General features: G+C 40.2%; 1 protein-coding gene across 9 annotated transcripts in view; it reads left to right on the forward strand.

Annotated features, from left to right (window-relative positions):
* The window catches only part of QTMAN (queuosine-tRNA mannosyltransferase), a 298,926-nt gene that overhangs the window by 183,805 nt on the left and 93,029 nt on the right, over positions 1-22,092 (forward strand). The gene's annotated exons all lie outside the window — the stretch shown is intronic.

A 22,092-nucleotide genomic window follows, 5' to 3' on the forward strand; every position in this document is an offset into this window, starting at 1 on the left:
ATCACACATCAGGCCAGCATGGCTGGAGGACTGAAAGGTAAACTTTCCCACTCCCATCCCATTGCAGTCCCTCCCCCTGCTCTCTGGGACTCCCCTGATTTCCTGTGCCTCTCGGGGTTCCCACCTGTCTTCTGCCCTCCTTCCTCTGCCCTTAGGGCATCATTTGTGGCCCTGAATTCTTCAGCAATAGTGGCAGGCAGGGAGGCAGTATAATCCTTCTCTGCCTGCTACCCAGGACAGACAGAACAGGCAGCCACAAATAAAAGGGGAAAGGGACAGTGAGAGGGGATCTGGAGTTCTAGGGGTAGTGGGCCCAATCTGTGGCTAGATCTCAGTAAAACGTGAGCTGGGTGGCATAGATCAGAGATACCTTGCCGTGGAGTGGTTTAATTTTGAGCTGCCTAATGAGTGCTTAAAAGAAGTTTCAGGTCTTAATGTGCAGGCAAAATAGGGGTTAAGAGCTCCAGAAGGCACCTGAAATTATGGTGTACCATGGCTCTCAGGAAATATATTAAATCAGACGAATTGTGATTCCTTTTAGAGAAGAGCTTCTGTAGAAAGAATGGTGTTGGGTTGTGATATAAAAATGTGGCTTTCTGGAAAAATATTTCATAGACATTAGGACTGGAAGGGATTCTGTGAGATCAGGTTCAGCCCCCTGCCCAACGGGCAGAAAGTCAGCTGGGATCAGATCACCCCAGCAAGATAAGCATCCAAGTGTTTCTTAAAGGTATCCAGAGTAGGTGCTTTCACCACTTCTTGGGGGGAGCCTATTCCAGACTCTGGAGACTCAGATGGTAAATACATTTTTTCTTATGTCCAATCTAAAATGGTCTCCTAGCAGTTTGTGATCATTAGGCCGTGTCTTCCCTTGGGGTGCCGTGGTGAACAGACGTTCTCCCAGTTCCTGATGCACGCTCCTTATGTACTTATAAGCTGCCACCAGGTCACCCCTGAGCATTCACTTCTCCAGGCTGAAGAGTCCCATGCCTCTCAGACCTCTCCTCCTGACCTCTAATCATGTGCGTGGCACATTTCTGGACTCTCTCAATCTTCTCCACATCCTTTCTAAAGTGTGGTGCACAGAATTGGATGCACACTCCAGCTGCAGCAAGTAAAGCAGGAGGATGACATCTCAGGAGGGTCTTGCTTGAGACACATCGGTAGATGCATGCCAGAGTTTTATTTGCTTTGCTGGCTGTGGCATTGCATTGGTAGCTCATATTCACCTTGTGGTCAGTCATGACTCCCAAGTCTCTTTCGGTTGTGGTGCTAGTAAGCATAGCACTGCCAAGCCTATAAGTATGATTTGGGTTTTTCTCCTGAGGTGGAGCTGCATTACTTCATATTGAATATCATCAGGTTTTGATCTTCCCACCTTGCAAGCCTTTCCAGATCAGCCTGAATTCCCAGCCTATCCTGTAGTGTGACCACACGTCCCCATAATTTGGTGTCTTCTGCGAACTTAGCTAGTCCACTCCTGACACCCAAATCCAGATCATTTATGAATATATTAAAAAGTACTGGTCTGAGTACTGAGTTCGGGGGGATGCTACTGGTCACCATGCACCATGTTGACTCAGTTCCATTGACTATCACTCTCTGGGTCCAACCATGGAGTCAGTTTCTCAGCCTTTGGATCATAAGGTTGTTGAGGCTGCAGTTATCCAATTTTACCATTAGGACAACATGGGAGACCAAGTCAGAGGCTTTTTTGAAATCTAATATATGACATCAACCTCTTCTCCTGTGTCCAAGTGATGTCACCTGATCATAGAAGGAAATGAGGTTGGTCAGGCAAGACCTACTCATAATGAAGCCATGTTGGCTATCTCTCAGAGCATTGCCTTCTGTTAGCCTGTTTCTTTGAGTATTTTGTCCAAGATCTTTCCATTGATTGAGGGCAAACTGATTGGCCTGTAGTTCCCTGGATCTTTCTTCCTTCCTTTCTTGAAGATAGCCACCACAATGGCCCTCTTCCAATCTTCAGGAACCTCTCCTGAGCTCCACAAGTTTTCAGATATCCTCACCACTGGTGCTATGATGTCAGCCAAATCTTTTAGTACTCTTGGGTGCATTCCATCCAGGCCAGCTGACTTTTGGATGTCCAGCCTCTCAAGCTGTTCCCTCACAAGAACTTTGCCAATTATAGGTGTATGATCTCACTTATCCTGGTAGTCCTACGTCCTGTTAGGCAGGGTGATCCCCTTGGGCTGGTGGAAACCGACGCAAAATAATTGTTGAGGAGTAATCGTACTCAGATATGTACTCAGATGAAGACATTTGGAAAACAACAGACTTTCTTCATCTTAATAGCATTTTTCTCCCACCGCTAATTGTGAGTTGAGCCAAAGAACTCATTGTTCTACTCTTGATAATTCCCAATTGCCCATAAAGATTGCGATATGCAGTATGCCAGAAATTACACTAAAGCCCCAACTCATGCTTATTTTCCTGGATTACTACTTCTCAAGGGTGGGCTTGCTTGTAGGTGATATGCCAAGATTTTGGTGTTTTAAGTTCTTTTAACTTTACCATCATCGAGAAGAAAATGTTAGTTTTGTTATGTACTGACAGGTGTGAGGCATATTTTTCTTCTGCCTCTGACTCGAGTGTCTACCGGATGGGTTTGTTTCAGGTATGCTTCTTCTCTCCAGAAGACAGTGGAATACAAGGCTGAGGGGGAGATCTAGTGGCCTGTTACAAACTAGTCAGGGGGACCAGCAGGCACTGGGGGAGTCCCTGTTTTCCCGAGCACTACCAGGAGTGACCAGGAATAACGGTCACAAGCTGGCAGAGGGTAGATTTAGGCTAGATTTCAGGAGGCACTACTTCACAGTCAGGGCAGCTAGGATCTGGAACCAACTTCCAAGAGAAGTGGTGCTGGCTCCTCCCCTGGAGGTCTTTAAGAGGAGGCTAGATGTACACCATTTGACCCCAGTAATCTTTCCTGCCATGGCAGCAGGTTGGACTTGGTGATCTGCTCAGGTCCCTTCCAACCCTAGAAACTATGAAACAGGTAATGGTTCTGAGTGCTATGTGAAAAGGTTATATAGTTTCCTCCTGGTTAGCTTGTCCTTCTAATCTGTAGCTTTGTCTGAGGCTGAGTCACAGGCACACTCCTTCAAACCTTTAATCACCCATTTGCTAACTTTGATGGTGGGTGGTCCTACTTTATTCCTTCTGGTGATGATCACTGCTAAAATTTCCTCAGCGCGCACTGATAGCAACTGAGTCACAGAAAAAAGAGTTTTTACCTAGACAATCTTCACTGAGATTTGGATGTTGCAGGCATCTGCCTCTTGATAAAGTTCATCATAGATTTTTTATATCAATATTCCGTGTTGCTGGGTTAATTTATCACCTGAAATCAAATTTCCACTTTGAAATTATTCAACTTTATGTAGAAGGGAGAAGGAAGGTTTTGTCCTTTATAGGGCACCAACACTCTATTCTCTAGGTTGCTAGTCATCCATAATCATAGGAATAACTACCCATAGTCAGGATGCATGGCAACTAAGTCACAAAAAGGCATTGCCAGGTAAGAAATTCCTCTTTTTTCTTTCTGCAGCAATACCCAGTGGAAATACCATAGAAATGGCTGTGTATTCATAATATAAAGAAATAGTATTAGTTTAGGTTTTTCAAGTAGCTGAAATATTTTAGAAGTAATCAATCCTGAATTCACTTGTTCACATATACACGTGAGCAACTTATTATTCTGTGAGCATCACTTCATTTTGGCTAGCAATAAGTCCTTTTCATTCATTGTGCTGCAGTGGAATGTTTAAAGCTGAAATGTGCATTGGAATCTATTTGTTTGCAGCAGATGATTTGCCTAAGCTTTGATGCGCAGTCACTTTCTGACATTTGTGTATTTCAGCAGTGAACAATGTAAACTCATTTTCTGAGCACTTTGATTACTTGCACATAGCAGTGCCCATGGCATGTGACAGAGAAGAGCACTCTATCCACTAATCAGATAGATATGCTTCAAGCGTATTTACACAAAATAATGAAAACAGCTGTTAGATACCTTTAAACTTGAGTGTGTTTTGTTATTAATCTACTAGCCCGTACACATGACACTATAATTCTTCGCTCACTCAAGTTGCCTTTAATGACACAGTAATAAAACTGAGAGGGATGAAAGTAATGGAATTGTAGAATGTAATGCCTCAATTGTTCTACAGTGTCTTCCTTTTTGCCAAAATAAACCACAATTAGGTCCATATGGTGTTTTGAAGTTTTCAAGCAATGACCCTAATAAAAAGTAATGAATTTCTGACAAAAGAAAGCATGGTGCTCTTTTAAGCAGATATCTTTGCTATTGATCTAGTTATGATTGCAGACTGATATGCTAATAGAAGAAGAAAGGTTCAACGTGCCTGGTACAAGCACTTTCATTTGTGGTTTATTTTACTCATATGAAATTCAGATTGAAAAGGTAGAAACATGTAGAAACCATTAGTTATGACTTCCCTTCTAAAGACTTATTATTTAAAGAAAACAAATGGATTTTTCTTGAGAAATGTGACGTTTCTAAGGCAACTTGGAGGACATTTTGCAATAGGGAATGACCAGGATGTGTTGTGTGGGAATTTTAACTTTAACCAGACTACTGATTTGAGGTTGAGGGTCCCTTTGTTGTTCTTTCCCTGTAAGTCTTGCCATGAAGAGGGCATTGGAATTACACCTCAATTCCCTTTATTGGTACAACTAAATTATGTGCTGAGTAACTGTGAAGAAAGTAGAGAAAATGATACTCAATATTATGGTGACCACATAGACAGAAGATTTCTGTGTAACAGTCCAGAAGCAGTAAGAATTATTACAGTGATGCAATGTTAGCATCAAAAGTGGCAATCTAAACTAATATATAGAGAGGAAAATGGGACTCTGGAGCAGAGGAAAACAGGTACTTAAAGCAAAGGAGTATGGAAAGAAGAAAAGAAATCATTGTTTGGTTGACTCTTATTTTTCTTTCAGAATTGATAGGATTTGGTCACAAATATGAATTGTATATAGGCAGTTCTTAATGACACAACCGGGGGGGGGGAGACCTCATGGTTCATCTATTGTTGCTATAATAATTTATTTATGATTTACTATGAACAGTACTCAGTGCTATACAAAGCACACATTTTGTAATTTAAAATTGCACTCTGGAATATTCTCTAATCCCCCCATTCTTCTAGCTTTTGTCACCTCAAATGATGGTGCCTCAGTGATTCCCTGTTTGTTAAAATATACTATTTATGTAATTAGCATTACTGTTTAAAAATGTTTAATGTTTTTCCAGATTTTGGTTGAGATACAAAATCAAGGCCTGAAACAACTTGTTTTCAGAGATTTCATAGCTCTTTTGTAAACAAAATATTAAGCCTAGTATCCTGATCAAATTCCAGTTTTATCTTCTAACCCTGCATTCCCTTGGAGTTTCATATGTGTACTATACTTCTTGTTGCAAACCATAGAGTACTGGGGATGGGTATTATTAAGCAACTGTTGCCTGCTAGTACTACGATGGCTGCAGTCCAATTATGGGTGAAGTGATTTGTATAATAAGTATATATGCTTTTCTACATTATTGGGTAGGAGATGTATGTAATGTAGAAATATAAGTAAAGGTAATACAAATGTAAATTAACAGACTACATATACTTCCTTGTACACAAGGGGGATGTCTGTATGAGACACTACTGTGCAGTAGTTACTGTGCATGTATTTAGTACCTGTATAAAATAAATGCACAGTAACCAATGTACTAAATAAATGCGTGGTAACCGGAGTTACTGTGCAGTAGCACCAGTGAACGACTTTTAAGTGACACAACTCCACAGTAGTCTAATAATCGTGAACAATAGCGTATTAGCACTGTTGGTGCTGTGATGTGCTACTGTATAGTATTATTCAGCTGCTGCGCAGTTAACATCTCATGTAGATGCACCCAGTATGCTCTGCTCTTCCCCCTACAGCCATATGTATTTTTAAAAATGGAGAGTGTTTCCCCATACACTTTCAGTATTTTGGAATTTTTTTCTTTTGGAATCAGAACAGACTCAGGATCCTTTAAAATTTTTCAATAATAGCAATAACAGAAAACATAGACACCTGTTAATTGTCACTAGTCTGGTGTTGATATAATGTACTTGGGTTTCTGGCCCTGTTCTGTTGGATTTTTCAGTAGGGATGTAGGTCTCCTACATCTCAGATGAATGCCTTTCCTTCCAGGCTGTTGTCTACTTTAGGTTGTCTCATGGTATGTCTGTTGCAGCAGGGACCTGAACTTAACAGGATGAAGTAATACAGATTCAACAGGAAGGATCGAGAGAGATTGGAGTCTGACTGTGTTAAATACTTACCTGGAAGATGGAGCAAGCATGTTCAAATCCTGCTGTAATCAACCATTAATCAGTTATTGGAAGTGGGACAACTCCAGCAGGAGAACTTGAAAGAAACTCAAGCTTGACTAGGGTAGTCTCCTGTATTTAGTCTCTTGCTCAGAATCGACAAGAGCAGGGACTTTAACCCATGTTTCATAACTCTCAGGAGGGTGCCCTGATTGTTTTGAGTTGATCAGGCTCAATGTCTCTCTGTATCTCTTTTAGATAAGATGCTATTGCTCTTGTTTCCATCAGAAATTCCATCTTCAATTACTCTTTTGTCAAGGCCACCATTTTTCCACAAAATATTTCAGCTTTGATGAATCACCATCTTTCAACTTTTTCCCCCCCAAATCTTGAGCAATGCTTTAAGATAACTAATAAAATAGCTGAATATGCTTTTTGGACTGCCACTGGAGTGTTTTTGAAATCTGTTTGGGATTTCATACCATGGGATATGTTAATCAGCCCACTTTTTTTTAAGCCATTGATCACATACCCTCTGTGATTAGCACTGCCCACTTGCTGTTTATTTACTAATGAATGAACTCATTCATTCGTTCAGTTTGTACGCTACCCCTCCCAACAAAGGCTTAGGAAAGCTTACAGGAAGAGAAACAAAATTGCTTATAAAACAAGAACATGTAAAAACTACAGCCAAACGAGGGAACCAGGATTACTTTAATGAACCTTTACTGAAAGTGAAGTATCATTTTGTACAGCCACTCCACCAATCTCCAAACAGGCATTTAGCCATGGGGTTCTTTGGGTCACAACATTGGACATTAGCACAACTTGGACTCAGTGCCCCTTTAAATTTCCTCCTCCTTGTTTCAGGCTGTTTTTTTAACTGCATCTTACACTGTGAAGTAATTCCTTCCTTTCCTTGCCTTCTACATATGTATCATTGTTTTATCACCCTTCGCTAAAAAGAAAACTAATTTCTGGTTATGTTTTAAAGTTTAAAATATATCTTACTTTCACATCAATCTGTTTAGGCTTCATGTTTTTTTTCCTTCATTTTTCTTTGCCTCTTTTGATAGATAATGAAAATATTATTTTCCTTGAATATCTCATCTTGTATTTATTTAGTTCATAAGTGAAATTGTGATGAATGTTTGGGAATTCAGACACACACACACACACACACAGTCATTTGCACTTTAAAATGTTGCAGTATGATTCTACAGACTTTTACATGAGTCTGGCATCAAATACCTCTTATTGTAAGACAGTCATCCAACCTCATTTTTGGTATAACTCAATTGAAATAATTTCAAGGAGAAATGCTGATAAATCCTTCACAAATACTTAGTATCACTAGGAAAACTTGCATATCCCCATCCTACTTGAAATCAGTGGATGTTTTGACACTCCTCTCCAGTGTATTTTGTCTCTATATAGCCGAAATTGTTGTAAATGTTGGTGCTATATTATACTGTTACAAATTTATATTGTGAGGGACCTCAGAATGTTCATTGTGACTTCCAAGAGAGGAAGACTGGGTCCATGTTGTGAAGAGCCAATAGCTTACATATACAAAAAGGTTTGAAAAGGGATCTAACTTATTAGCTAGAGATACTTTGTGTTGCTTTAACATAATTTTGCCTGATTAAATTTGAAACCAAATCTTACAAGCAATCATGTACCTGACTAATGTTACTCACAAAGGTAGATTCATTGTGAATACCTGTTTGCAAGTGTGGACCCATATTAACCAGCTACTAATTATCCTTCTATATAGGAATAGGCTGATTTATTAGATTTTATGTAGAAGTGGGTCTTGGCAAAGGAAATGATCATACCTTTTTTTTTCTGTTTTACAGAAGAAAAAATGTGATCATTACTTTTGTTTTCTTAAATAAGCTAAAGTCCTTCCAAAAAGTGGCTGTGCATTACTGAGTAATGATCAGAGATAGCAATTCTTACCAGCACATTAAGGGGACAAGTTTAAGAAAACATTTATTGTCTTGTGATTTGGAAGCATAAGCTACTTGAAGAGGTTACATTCAAAATAGCATGAACTAGTACAGCAGCATTTTAGTAAATTGGTATATAAACAAACATCTGTTGCAGAATTGTAGAAATGACATCATAAAGAATGTATGCAAAAATTTAATTGAAAAAGAATGATGCAGAATTGCAGTATGACTTTAAGTCTAAATTGATTTTTTGCCTTCACAGTGAAAGTGGGATTCCTGTGCAACATCCCAGTACTATAAAGTATTTAAAATGTAATGTCCTATTAATGTACCTAAAATGTAGACTCTGGGTCATCCAATAAGAATAGTACTTACAGTAATACAGTATATGTAATATGCAATTATCTTGACAATAGTTTTATTTTTTCAACAATTTTGTCATAAAAGAGCAGTAAGATACAATGAATTTGATTCATTTTGTGTGTGTGAATCATTTAATAGGCCATTACATCTACTATATTAGACTCCATTCTCCTTTCAGAGCTTTTCATTATAAGGCTGTCTTTAATGGAAAGAAGTTTAACCTTCCCTCCCAGATAGATTGAACCCCGTAACAGTGTAAACATTCTCATTATAAAATAAAATCCCCTTCCCCAAGGGCAGCACTATAATTATGTTGCAGTGTGTTGTACAAATGTTTCTCTTAAAAATGTTGTCTCATTCTTGTCCTCAAGTTTTTATCATTTTCATTATGAAGAGAATCAATAATACTTTTAAATTGTAATTTAATAAAATAAGTATGATCTTATTATTTTTTAATTTTTGAAGTTATTTTAATCAAGTTTGAGAAGAAGTCATCAGTAAAATTGCTGTTGATTTATAAATAGGATAATTAGAAGCTTTCCTCCTAAGTACTGTTCACTGGCATTGTGGCTGTTTTTATTGCCTAGTCAAACCTCTTCATTCAATTTTAAAATTGCCTTTTGAATGAACTGCACTATGAGCTTGCCAAATAGTGTCACCATTAATACCTTACCTCTTCTATTTCATTGTCCAGTCTGTAAATGCACAATAAATTGTTTGATAAGGAGGTCAATGAGGTTGTACTAGTTTTTAAGTGAGTTACAGCCAAACATTTCAGATTATGTCACATGCTTATTGTTATAGTAACACTGTATTTAAAAGATAGTGATATAGTACTTGGATAGTTATATGGTTACATCAAGACTGTATACAAATCAAGATGGGTAGGTTCTTTACCAAGCTGGAAATCTTTACGTAAAGAGTGGAGGAGAAAAGCACACCCTGTTAACTAAATTTACTATTCTGTAATGACTTCTTTAAACTGATTAACTAAACTTTCAGTGGATAGATATACACAGCAGATTCCTTAATGGTGAGTTAGGACAAAGATTTCTGGACAGGAGAGTATTTCAAGACATACTGCTTTTTAAAGGGTGCCAGAAGTAGTATTCTAGGGGAGTCGTGAAGTCCATTTTTTACTAGTATAATACTGCTCAGATGGCCAGTGCTGTTTGATACCTGATAGCAGTTACATTTCTGAGTGTGTGAACTCATTGAATTTGGAGTGTGTATGGAAAATTGAGTTGGTTATAGGCATTATTTAATCATTTTCACTTACAAAGACATAACCTTGACCAAGCCATTGTTTACACCAAGTATTCTTTTATGGAGGAAGTTATGACTTTCGTGTAGGCATTTCTTTCCCCACTGTAGAATGTACAAGTATTTTTGAAATAGAAATTTAAAAGGCAAAAGTAAGAAACTTTGTGCTTGTTGAGTCTAAAAGAAAGTCTGTTTGTGTGCGTCTCTCCCTTTGTAACAGAAGGAATGTTTCTTATGTTTCTGTCTTCAGACAGTTGGCACACATTTCATCTCAGCAGCTGCTTTCTCTTAAAGTGCAGTAGAGTGTAGGACTGTAGTGACACTAGCATTAATACTTCACATTCTGCTATCATATGCTGTCACTGTGAAATATGGATCTAGGTTACATGTGTTTGCAGACTTTGTACTGCTGAATTATGAAAGCTGACTCCGTTGGAGGATTGTGTTGTATTCAGAGACTGTGAACTGAACAATAAATGAATGCAGTAAGAGACTTGTAGTAATGCACAGTATCCTCCTTTTTTGGCCTAATTGAACCTATAGCTTTAAAATGTAGAATTGCCAAATATAACTTCATTGCTGACTTAGGAACAGATATTTTACAAGGCATCTAAATACTTCTGTCAAAGTATCTTTTGCTTATTATCCGTAAGATTTATTTAAATATGATTTTAGATCCCTTTTTAGACTGGTATAAGTTACTGCCTTTCTAACGAATAAAACTTATTAGAAAGAATAAAAGCATTAGTAGTGTTTAGGGAAAATTGTAAGGCAAGACATATACTGATAACAATTATTTTATCTTCAGGAATCACAGTGTACCCACAGATATAAATACACTATTTTTATTGTCCAAATGTAAGTGGATAACTGTCCAACTGGGAGATAATCATATGTTTTTTATTTCAGAGGGTACTACCAATACATATAGATACAGCTATAAGTATAAACTAACATGTCAAAAACTGTAGATAGATGTTTGCATAGTAACTTATGTCTGTTTGCATTCACATACACACACATCTTATGTATGGGGGGGTATCCTGGCCCCACTGAAGTCAGTTAGAGTTTTGTCAGGATTTCATTCATGTTATCTAACCATGAAAAAATAATAGGCAAAAAAATTAGCACTGAAAGAGAAAATGTGGGAATATTTTAATAGCAATACGAGATAAAGCTTTTCTTGGAAATGGCCTTTAATAGAGGCTCCCTTGCATGTTATTTCATTACAGTCAGAATATTTTAGTAGCGTAGTGGTAGAACTAAATATTTGCTAAAGTTCTAGTAACACATGATGGCTGTTTTGTGGCTTGGCTGAGTCTGAGGCATTGATAATTCTGTTCGGAGAAGGAAGTCCAGCTTACTGCTTTCACTGGACACTAATAATCAAAACTTCAATTTGACTCCCTCATTTTCCAGGAAGCTGAGTACTAAGAGGAAATAATTTGAAAAGAAAGCAAGAAAAATGCAGTCTTAATTAGAAAACACTCCATCCTCAGACCATTCCTTTTCATTTATAACTCTTAATATTTACATATGGACATGAAAATAAAGTGAGGATATAGGACATGCGTTCTGATAATGTTAGACAACAATTCATTGCTGTGATATTCTAACACTCAGCACAGTGTTTTTCTTCAAACATCATGAGATAAATGGAAAGATTTATTGATCTCATATGCATGATAACTGGTTACATCTTGTGTATTTTATTGCGTAGTGTATGTGCAGTGCCCATATGGTAACTATATACTCTTTTAATGTTAGGTGGAGTATGCATTTTAACACTTAGGTGAAGTGGCTAGTGTCATGCTCCTGTCACCCACTGATCTTTCTCTTCTATATATAATACTTACTTGGAAGAGTGGTGATTTATCTGTTTTTAAAGCAGCACTCCTTTCTTGTATATGAGGATCTGCTGTAGCTGCCTTTTCCCATTGTCATCTCCTTCCCTAGCCTCTTTTAAATTGCACTGAAGTTCATAGCAAGTTTAAATTTGTTTTTCATGAAGTGTTCTAGACTACAAATTCATACAACCTAATATTATAATTTAATGCTGTGTTGTTTGGTTGATTGTAAAGAGATAACACACATTAATAGTTTTAGCAAGATAATTTAACCTGTCAATGAATCTTTGCATTTTTCCCTTTTGATTACAACCTGTATATACAATAAATCAACATGGTGCTATTTAAATAGCTGTCCTTTTCTCTGTAACAGGCTTTTAAATATCATCAGTCTTTTCTTATGCACTTCCCCTTGCCCTTTTTTCCTTCCAGTCAGTTTCACCAAAAGGCAAAAGTGTGTAGGAACTTTGTCCAAATATTTTGAAATTTCTGTTTTATTAATATGAAAACAATTTCTTCCAATATGCTATTTACATAAAAATACTGTTTATGAAGTAAAGCATTCTACTTCTGCTTTTTTGTCAAGATGGCAGTGCTTTTTCTTATCCTTGGAGCTGATCAATTTAGCCATAATGCTAATCCAAAAGAAGCAGGATAATTTTAAAGTCATCATTTTCAAATCATTCTGTACTTCAGTAGTTTTAATATCACTGTGAATTCAGTGTTTAGTTGTGTAACAAAATCTAGCACCTGCTAATTGAGGATTGGATACTGTAGTCAAGAAAAACCTAATTGAACTTTTTATAAGGTAAACTGGAGTTTATAATCTCTTCCTATATATGTATAATAATATTAAAAGAAAACATAAGATAGTTTGTATGGAAAAGGTGAGGATACACAGGTTGCGTTTACATGTGCAATGAATTTGAAGCATAGGCGCTGGAGTAAACTACTTCCGGGTGCAGTGTCTACATGTGTGCCCAAGATGGTAGCAATTTGAGCTGCTCCCGCTTTGCACTGGCCCTGGCTGTGGGTGGTGGTGGTGGGTGGTGAAGAGGGTGTCTGGGGCAGGATGGTGCTGAAAGTGGAGAGCCATGTGGCTAGGCAGCAGGTAACAGACTGGCTCCCAATTGATTGGGTGCAATTTATGCTCATGGTCAGTGTCTACATATGCATTTAATCTCAGTTAATTACTCTGCCGGAAGATAATACTGTCCTTCACAGTACTTCCTTATGGTAGTGGTGTTAATTAATTTACTGTGGCCTAATACCGGCGCACATGTAGATGGCAATGCTTTAGTCCACATCTAATTAGTCTACTCTGCAGTGAAGTGCAAGTGTAGAGGTGGCCACAGTGGTACATTTTACACTAGTGGTAAAATGGATTTATTGTAATAATCTCTCTTAATTTAGAAGTTTTGGAGTTAAATTTTAGTTATATTTTTAATATTAAAAATAAGATAGTTTACCAAAGAAACAGGAAACTTATTTTCATGCTGCCACAGCTTGACGCACACTCTGAATGCAGGAGAAAGACTAGAAACATTTGGAATTGAAGTCTGTTATCTATTATTATTATTATTATTGGTGAATACAGTTGTCTTAGGGGTGGGGCTGTTGATGTTTTAATATCAATAATACTATTACATTTTTCACACCCACATTTATAGTAGTAAATAATGCTACTAATATAAATTGCCAGTAGAATATTAAAGGGTGTGCAACTGGGACACCTGGGCACTGACTCTTGCAGGTGTGGGCTCAAAAACAGCAGCAGCTCCACTAGCCAGCCCACCCAGGCTGCCACCCAAGGTGTTCAAGCACACATTACATCTATGTTTATGGCATTAATTAATCTCAGAAACAATATGAAAATCTGCAATGTTTTTCCTGTGCTGTACCTATTCACCTTTGCCATGGATTTGGGGTTCAACTTGCCCTTTGTCTGCTCTACGCTCAGTCAGTGGAGAGGTGTGTCTGAATTTTAAGGAGGTAGTTTCTACATTAAATTTAATTCTGTCATCTTGTCTATCTACCTTGCATTAGGATCTCATTTAAAGACAACATACCACTGAATAAACAGTAGTACAGAATGTTTCATATGCACATCTGAGGTTACTAAGAAAATCTTCATTGTGTTCTACTGATCACATTATTTGCTAAGTAATACATATCAGTGTCCAGTGCTGTCAGGCTACAGTTCCTAGGGTCAGAGATTACTAGGGGCATCTTAAAGTTTGAATATCAACAATTTTTTTCCCATATTAAACATTTTGAAATAACATAGGAAAAATTGACATTGCTTAAAATTCTCAAGCGTGGGGTAAATATCCTGACTAAGACTGGAGTCCATCTCAGCCCTTTTCAGAGCTGCTTCCAGGGACGAGCAGACTGGGCAGACATATGGGGCAACCTCTTACTGGACAAAGCACTAGAAATGGGGTTGGTAGAAGCAAATTGCCTATCTTAAATAATAAGAGGAGTGAAAATGATGCACAGATGTTTTGTTAGGGGCAAGGTGAATGACTGGAATTTCCAGAAGTAGGAGAGAAACTTGTAGAATTTGATGTTACTCTGAAATCCCATCACTTGCTCTAGAACAGGGATTGTTCCCCTGGGACACGTGCCTGAGCCTGGCATACGAAGCTGGGCATGTGACAGCCAGCCTAAGCTCTGGGAAGCTGCTGCTGGCCATTGAGCATGGGCCGCTCACAGGCTGCATGCCCTGCTGCAAGCAGCCTGGGCTTCGGGGCCGGCAGCAACTGCCCAGAGCTCAGGCTGGATGTGGCCAGCAGCTGAAAGGTTGCAAACAGCTGCACTAGGCTCTGGAGCTCCGTTCTGGCAGTGGCTGCACACACACTTAAGGGTGTGTGGCAGGGAAGAGGCTGGGGCATTGCAACTCTAGCACCTCCCCTGCTGTCCACCTGGAGACGCATACGCACCTGCCACTAGCAATGAGTTGAGCCGGGGCTCAGCTGACTTTAGTGCAGCTGTTTGTAGCCTCTCTGCTTCCTGTTGTAAGCAGCCCAGGTTCTGTGAAGAGCAGCAGGGGCCTGTCCAGAGCCTGGGCCTAATTTTGTACGCAGCTGGTAGTCTGCAAGCTGCTGCACTGAGGTATGCAGTGCCCCTGCCCAACTGGTTGTGAGCATGGGCTCCATGGCCAGTGGCAGCTGCACATGCACTTTGGAGCATGCGGTGGGGAAAGGGTCAGGACAGCACAACCCCAGCCCCTACCCTACTGTCCGCCCGGAGATGTCCATGCACCCACCATCAGCATGAGGATTGGACCCCTCACAGCTCCCCCCCCCACCATTGGTGACATGTAGGGAGTGAATGCAGGTGCACATGCACCCCCTGAGTGTGGCAGTGCACCCTCTGTGAAAAGGTGCCACTGACACTGCCAGCGGTACCTGCGGGCGGTGATTGCTCACCACTCCCCCCTCGCTGCTGACACTGCCAGTGGCGTCTGTAGGAGGGCTTAGCCTCTTGCTGCTGCCTCACTTCCACCGCCAACAGCACCGCTGTGTGCCCCCCAGCCTCCAGGGGAACATGGTGTTCATGCCCCCCCATTCTGCCCCTGACATGCCAAGTCAAGGCATTAGTTGAGGTTGGGGTGTTTTTGGCACTCCTGTCAAAAATGCTGCCAACCCCTGCTCCAGAAGACAGACGTGGATTGGAAGAGTGAAGCAGGTGTACATCTTTAGGATTTTGGTTGCTATCAGAATTTTGTCATTTCTCTGGTCCTTTCTGAATCCCCTTTAGTCGCAGCTATTGTGGGATTTTCTGTAGTGCAGATGCCAGTTCAAAATGTGATCAGGGAAGGACTTAAGAGACCACTGCTGTTATTGCTACATCTTACATAGTCATGGCAGAATTAAGTTTTTATTTTTTAATAATTTCAATGGATAATATTGATGTTTATTTTTAAACATTAATTTTGATTTTTATTAATTTAAATTGCTAGGATTGCACATAATTAGAGGTGTGAGGGGGCAGACAATTTATTACTGACAGTATACTATTATTATAGTGCAGCTGAACCATCCACTGTGACAAATGTAACTAGTGTAGGTAGGATGACCACCTTTTCACAGTGCAAAAGCAGGACACATGCCCCTTCACCGGTCCCCAGGTGAGCCATCCGTGGCTCTGTCCTGCTCCCTGGCCAGGCCACACAGCTGTGCATTCCTGCCCTGGCCCCCAAGCCCCATGCTGGGCAGCATCCCCAGCCCTAGCTACCAACCCTGCCCCACTCCCTCCCTCATTGGAGAGGTCTCAGTCTGCTCCCCTGCCTCTTTCCACATCACCTATGCTACCTTCCTTCCCCCCCATAGACTTATATGCAGGCAGCTGACAGAGGGGTGCACCACTACTGTCTGGGGCTGTATTCCTGGCCACATGCATGTGCACCTGCAGCCCCATGCACATGGTGACTTTCTGTCCCACTTCCCCCAGCCCCAAGCAGGCCTTTGCAGGCTGGAACTCTGCCAGCTGCAAGGGGAAACCTGAAGTTTCCACTGGTTTTCTCACAGTGAATGGAAAACCTAGGTTCCTGCACATGATCCTGGGATGATAGTTGACTGTGTCCAGGGGAATCTGGGACAGATGCTGTTCCAGAGTCACTTAGCCCAGAATCAAGACTTGATATTTACATGTCAGGACTATTGCACCGAGTTAGGGATGGGTGGTCACCCTAACTGTAGGACTGCTGTCAGCTGAGCCGCAGAGCTGCCATCAGTCCTGGCTCCACTTGGCTGTAGCTCCCTCATCTACTTTGTCACTTCATCTTCCTTTGTTCCCAGTCCCCTGGGGTATCTGAGAGTTGCAATCCAAACTACAATCAGTATGGTTCTGTAGTATGGCTCCCCCCGTGGTCAGACACTCCATCAGCCATAATTTTTCTTATGTCCCTTTTCTATAAATTTTGATTATTAATGATAGAAATATTTTCCTTTGTCTGTGAGAGTGAAGTGAAATTGACATTTATCAGTGTTTACCCATAAAAATTGAATCCTGCCAAACCTAATCTTACAGCAGTTAAATTGTCAAAAATTTGATGATGAATTGAAATTAAAAATAAAAAAAATCTCAAACAAATTGAATTTGAATTATCAAAGGTCTTTCAGAAACGACAGAATTATGTAGATCATTTTCTTGATTGCTGCATGTTTAAGATGTTGAATCTAACACCTTAACCTTTAAAAAAACTAGAAAATACCTGATTAAATGATAGCAAGAAAAGCAAGAATGGTTTGGGGATTTCATGTGAGAAATATACTGAATGTCAGAGTGCAGCGTAGTCATGGGGCCATATTCAGAACTTTGAAGTTTTGAGAATTTTCTTTTAAAATATTTTTTTAAATCTTGCAAAAGAGAAAAAATAATCAGACCTGTAGATGTTTCCTTGTTTTCATAGATTTCATAGACATTAGGGCTGGAAGGGACCTCGGGAGATCATCGAGTCCAGCCCCCTGCCCAAAGGGCAGGAAGTCAGCTGGGGTCATAGGATCCCAGCAAGATAAGCATCCAATTTACTCTTGAAGGTGTTCAATGTAGGTGTTTGAACCACCTCCGCTGGCAGACTGTTTCAGACCTTGGGGGCTCGGACAGTAAAGAAATTCTTCCTTATGTCCAGCCTGAAACGGTCTTGCAGGAGTTTGTGACCGTTCGACCTCGTCATCCCTTGGGGCGCTCTGGTGAACAAACGTTCCCCCAGATCCTGGTGGTCACCCTTGATAAACTTATAGGTGGCCATCAGCTCACCCCTGAGCCTGCGCTTTTCCAGGCTAAAGAGTCCCATGTCTCTCAGCCTGTCATCGTAAGATCTGTTTTCCTGACCTCTGATCATGAGCGTGGCTCTCCTCTGGACTCTCTCAAGCTTCTCCACATCCTTTTTGAATTGTGGAGCCCAAAACTGGACGCAGTACTCCAGCTGCGGCCTCACCAAGGCCGAGTACAAGGGGAGAATGACATCCCGGGATTTGCTCGAGAAGCATCTATGGATGCAAGCCAGCGTTTTGGTCGCTTTATTAGCCGCAGCATCGCATTGCAGGCTCATGTTCATCTTGTGGTCAATGATGACCCCCAAGTCTCTTTCTTCTGTAGTGCTAACCAAGATAGCACTGCCGAGCCTCTAAGGCTGCTGCAGGTTTTTCCTCCCAAGGTGGAGTACCTTGCATTTTTCGGTGTTAAACACCATGAGGTTCTCGTCTGAATTGAACCTAGACAGGTTACAGGGGATGGGCGGATGGGAATAGGATGGGATTCAACACTGACAAGTGCGAGGTGATGCACCTGGGGAGGAGCAGCATGCCTGCAGGCTGGAGAAGTCCCTTGTCAGTGCAGATTCAGAAAAGGATCTTGGAGTCATCGTTGATGCCAAGATGAATATGGGCCAGTAGTGTGGGGATGCAGTCAGGAAGGCCAACCGCACCTTGTCATGCATCCACAGATGCATCTCAAGCAGGTCCAGGGAGGTGATATGCGACACTGGTCAGGCCGCAGCGGGAGTACTGTGTCCAGTTCTGGGTGCCGCACTTCAAGAGGGATGTGCACAACTTGGAGAGGGTCCAGAGGTGGGCCACTTGCATGATCGGCGGCAGCAGGGCAGACCCTATGAGGAAAGGCTATGGGACCTGAACCTGTTTGGCCTCCATAAGAGAAGGCTGAGGAGGGATCTAGCAGCCTGTTACAAACTACTCAGAGGGGACCAGCAGGCACTGGGGGAGTCCCTGTTCCTCTGAGCACCACCAGGAGTGACTAGAAATAACGGTCACAAGCTGGCAGAGGGTAAATTCAGATTAGACATCAGGAGGCACTACTGTCAGGGCAGCTAGGATCTGGAACCAACTTCCAAGAGAAGTGGTGCTGGCTCCTACCCTGGGGGTCTTTAAGACAAGGCTTGACAATCACCTTGCTGGGGTCATTTGACCCCAGTACTCTTTCTTGCCATGGCAGGGGGTTGGACTTTATGATCTGCTCAGGTCCCTTCTGACCCTACTAACTATGAAACTGTGAAACTGTATTCACAGCTGTCAGAGAAATCCTCACATTTTCTAAGACGTTAATAGTAAAAAATATTTTCAGTATTAAATACTATACTAGAAATGTGTTTTGACATAACATGTACTTATGTAATGTTTGTCCTCAATTACAGGTGACTCATAGGAAGGGTTTGGTTTAGATACAAGTGACTACTCGTACTCCACTACTGACTAAAGTCAATAAAAAACCCCTGTCAGAATCAGGTCCTTGTATATCAGAACTAATGTATCCTAATGACATTGTCATGATTTAAAATACTTTAGTGTGCTCTGTGTACTTCTACCATTGCCTTGGAAAGAGCCCTCTTGTGTTTCGGGGGGTGGGGGGAGTGTTGCCTTTAATTGTCTTAGTTTTCCTTGTTAGATCTGTTTCGTAAAGGTTAAATAAAAAACAAGAGTCCATGTTGAACATAACATGACAAGCATAGCAAATAATGTGAACTTTTTTGAAGATTCTGTTCTAACTTAAAAGCATTGATCATTAATGAATGGAGATCCTGATCAAAATAACTAATTAGAAGGTATGCATGATGGGATGTCCTGCTGACTTGAAATGAGAAAATGTGATTCTGGTTTACTTGGTGAATGTTCTTGGTTTAAAGTCATGCCATTTGACCTAACAGCAGGTGTAATCTACAACGGAGCCAGAAAAATTGATGGCCTAAAAAGACTGACTTTTAGAAGCTGGTTTAAAAATCTATAGGAGCACTGGTCTGTGCGTCAGAGGCTTTTATATGTGGTTTATGTGTGGTGTTTGTTTTAAATAAACCTTCCAGGCCATTATGAAAACCTAGAATTTCTCTAGGGGAAAAAAGAGCAAATGTACACTTTTCTGACTGCTGGGTTGGTGTAATAGCTGATGTGTAAAGGCAAGGGGCATCAAAGAAAAGGGTTCTCTCCTTTTTATGCAGTTTGCTGATAAACCTGCCTAAATAAATGGATTTGACCTTGGTACTGACTCACATTATATGGAGAGTTCTTTTGAATGATCTCCAAAACCTACACATCTGAGATGATTTTGGACCTTCTCCCAGAACAGTCTTCATCTTAATGGGTCATCTGGGGGATGAACAACCCAATATTTTTTTCAAAATATCTTTGAGGTTGCAAGCTAGTTGGGACAAATTCATTCTTTTGGCTTTGGCTGTCTTTAGACCAAACCTTGTTGATGCGGTAAAAATCTTGGTTAGGACTGGATGTGAGAACTGTTTCTAACGAGGCACAAAAACAGTCCTCCAAGTGTAAGAATTCCAGTTGATTATTTTAAGTCTTACCAAGCAAGCCTTTTTAAATCTACTGGAAAAAGTAGCTTCAAAGTACTTACACTGTGCTCAATTTTGTACTATTTCAGAACTGTTTAGTACATTATTGGTGGGAAAGGTGGCATTATGCCACTTTCTACATCATCCCCAACAGGCAGATGGGTACTGGGTTAGCTCCTGGTGAGGTTGCTTGGTGATAACAGGCCCCAGGAGTCTTTATGCTGATGAGGATCAACAGAATGCATCATCCTTCAGTCACACCCCCTTCTCTTAGTACCTGGTGGAGCCAGGACCAGATGGTGTACAGCAAACAAAGCAAACTTAAACCAATAGGGAATTCCTACATGCCAGGAGAATTTCTAGGCAGTCCTTTAGGACAGTTGTGGAGTTATATTGTGGCTTCAGAGCAGCACAGATGAGGACAGACTCTCAGTGCCTATGTTTCCAGTATGATAGTTTATGTAATAATTTCTGATACCAAAATTTCAACTATATACAAGAATTCTGTTATACAAATCTAAAAGTCTGAAAGAACCACTAAATGCAGTTGTGTATAGCCTCCAACCGGTGGGCCGTATGCAGCCAGTGAGGCCATGTCATCTGACCCATGGGTCTCTCCACAGGTCCAAAAATGTGGTATTAAGGGAGCGGTGGCAGCATTAACTGTAGTTCCCCTACTATCAAATTTCTAGTTCCATGGGGAGCCTTGTAGACTGGATGATGTTTCCTTGTACATTAAATGGTGCTGGTGTGCTGGGGGGCTGGTGCACCGATCCACTGCCAGATTGGTATGCAAGGTCAGACTGGCATCTGAAGCTGGATCCAGAAGAATGAATGCTACAGAATGAATATATTGTGGCGGGTAGAACTTCGTTATTGAATTATTTTCCTCTTTAAACACTATACCAACTGAATGAATAGAAAGTTATAACACTAATTAAGTTGGTGGCTGTTTTGTTAATCACTCTTTTTCTATTGTGTCTGTGAAAATTTTGAAATACTGTAAATTATTTGCACAGTAATTGCTTGACAAAGTGCTGATATTCAAATCAGAAAGTATTTTTATTAAAAGAACAATGCAGTATTGCTGAGATTCTTATTTGTCAACATCCAAATGTTTCATGGTGCAGAAAATAATATGAGCAGCATAAAGTATTTTTGAATAAGACTATAACTCGGTAAGTATAACTTACATTTTTACTCATATAAATTGCTTTTTACCTGAGTTTCAAAAAGGGAACTAATCCCATTTATGAGAATATCACTATAAATAGGTTGTTCATAATGTTCCAACATTAAGATTTTATTGAGAGTTGATGGACACTGAATCATACAAAAATGCTTATAGGGTTTTTTCCCTTTGAGAACCCTAACACTAATGTTAGATGAATGTTGTCATGTTACACAAACTGGCATTTCCAAAATGATTTTGTTATTCAGCACATTAGGAAGTAATGGTAAAATTCTGCTGATTTCTGAAATCAGAAGTTTACTTGGAAATAAGGTGTTAAAGTAAATACCTCTTATTTTAATATCAGGGTTTTTTTTAACTGCAAAGAAGTATGTAGTGAACTGCTCTTCAGAGTGGTTGCCTCAAGTGGAGCTGGATGAACCCCAATGAACTCATGTTTGTTCCCACTGAGATCACCAGCTAGGCTTTGCTACAGTGAAGTTTCAGTGTTAGTAGGTTCCTCAAGACACAGGGATGAGAAAAGAAATGGTGAAGAACAGATATGAAAATGAATGTACAAGCGTAACTGCTGTATGAACTGTTAGCTGAACTCCCCATATTTAAAATCCTAACTTGTGAAAAGGAAGGGTTAAAAGGATGAACATCTTTTCACCTTAATGAGAGAACTATTTCTGTAATAGTATCAAAGATAAACCAGTGTATTATGAACACTAAATGATAAAGGGTGATAATATGCCATTCTTGAGACTTCTTGGCTCTTACCTAACACATCAGAAAGTGATTGTTGAATTTTAAATAGCCATACAAATGGATG

This window comes from Crocodylus siamensis, chromosome 4 (genome assembly GCF_052110815.1).
Source record: "Crocodylus siamensis isolate JL-2025a chromosome 4, ASM5211081v1, whole genome shotgun sequence".
In the NCBI taxonomy this organism is placed as follows: Eukaryota; Metazoa; Chordata; order Crocodylia; family Crocodylidae; genus Crocodylus; species Crocodylus siamensis.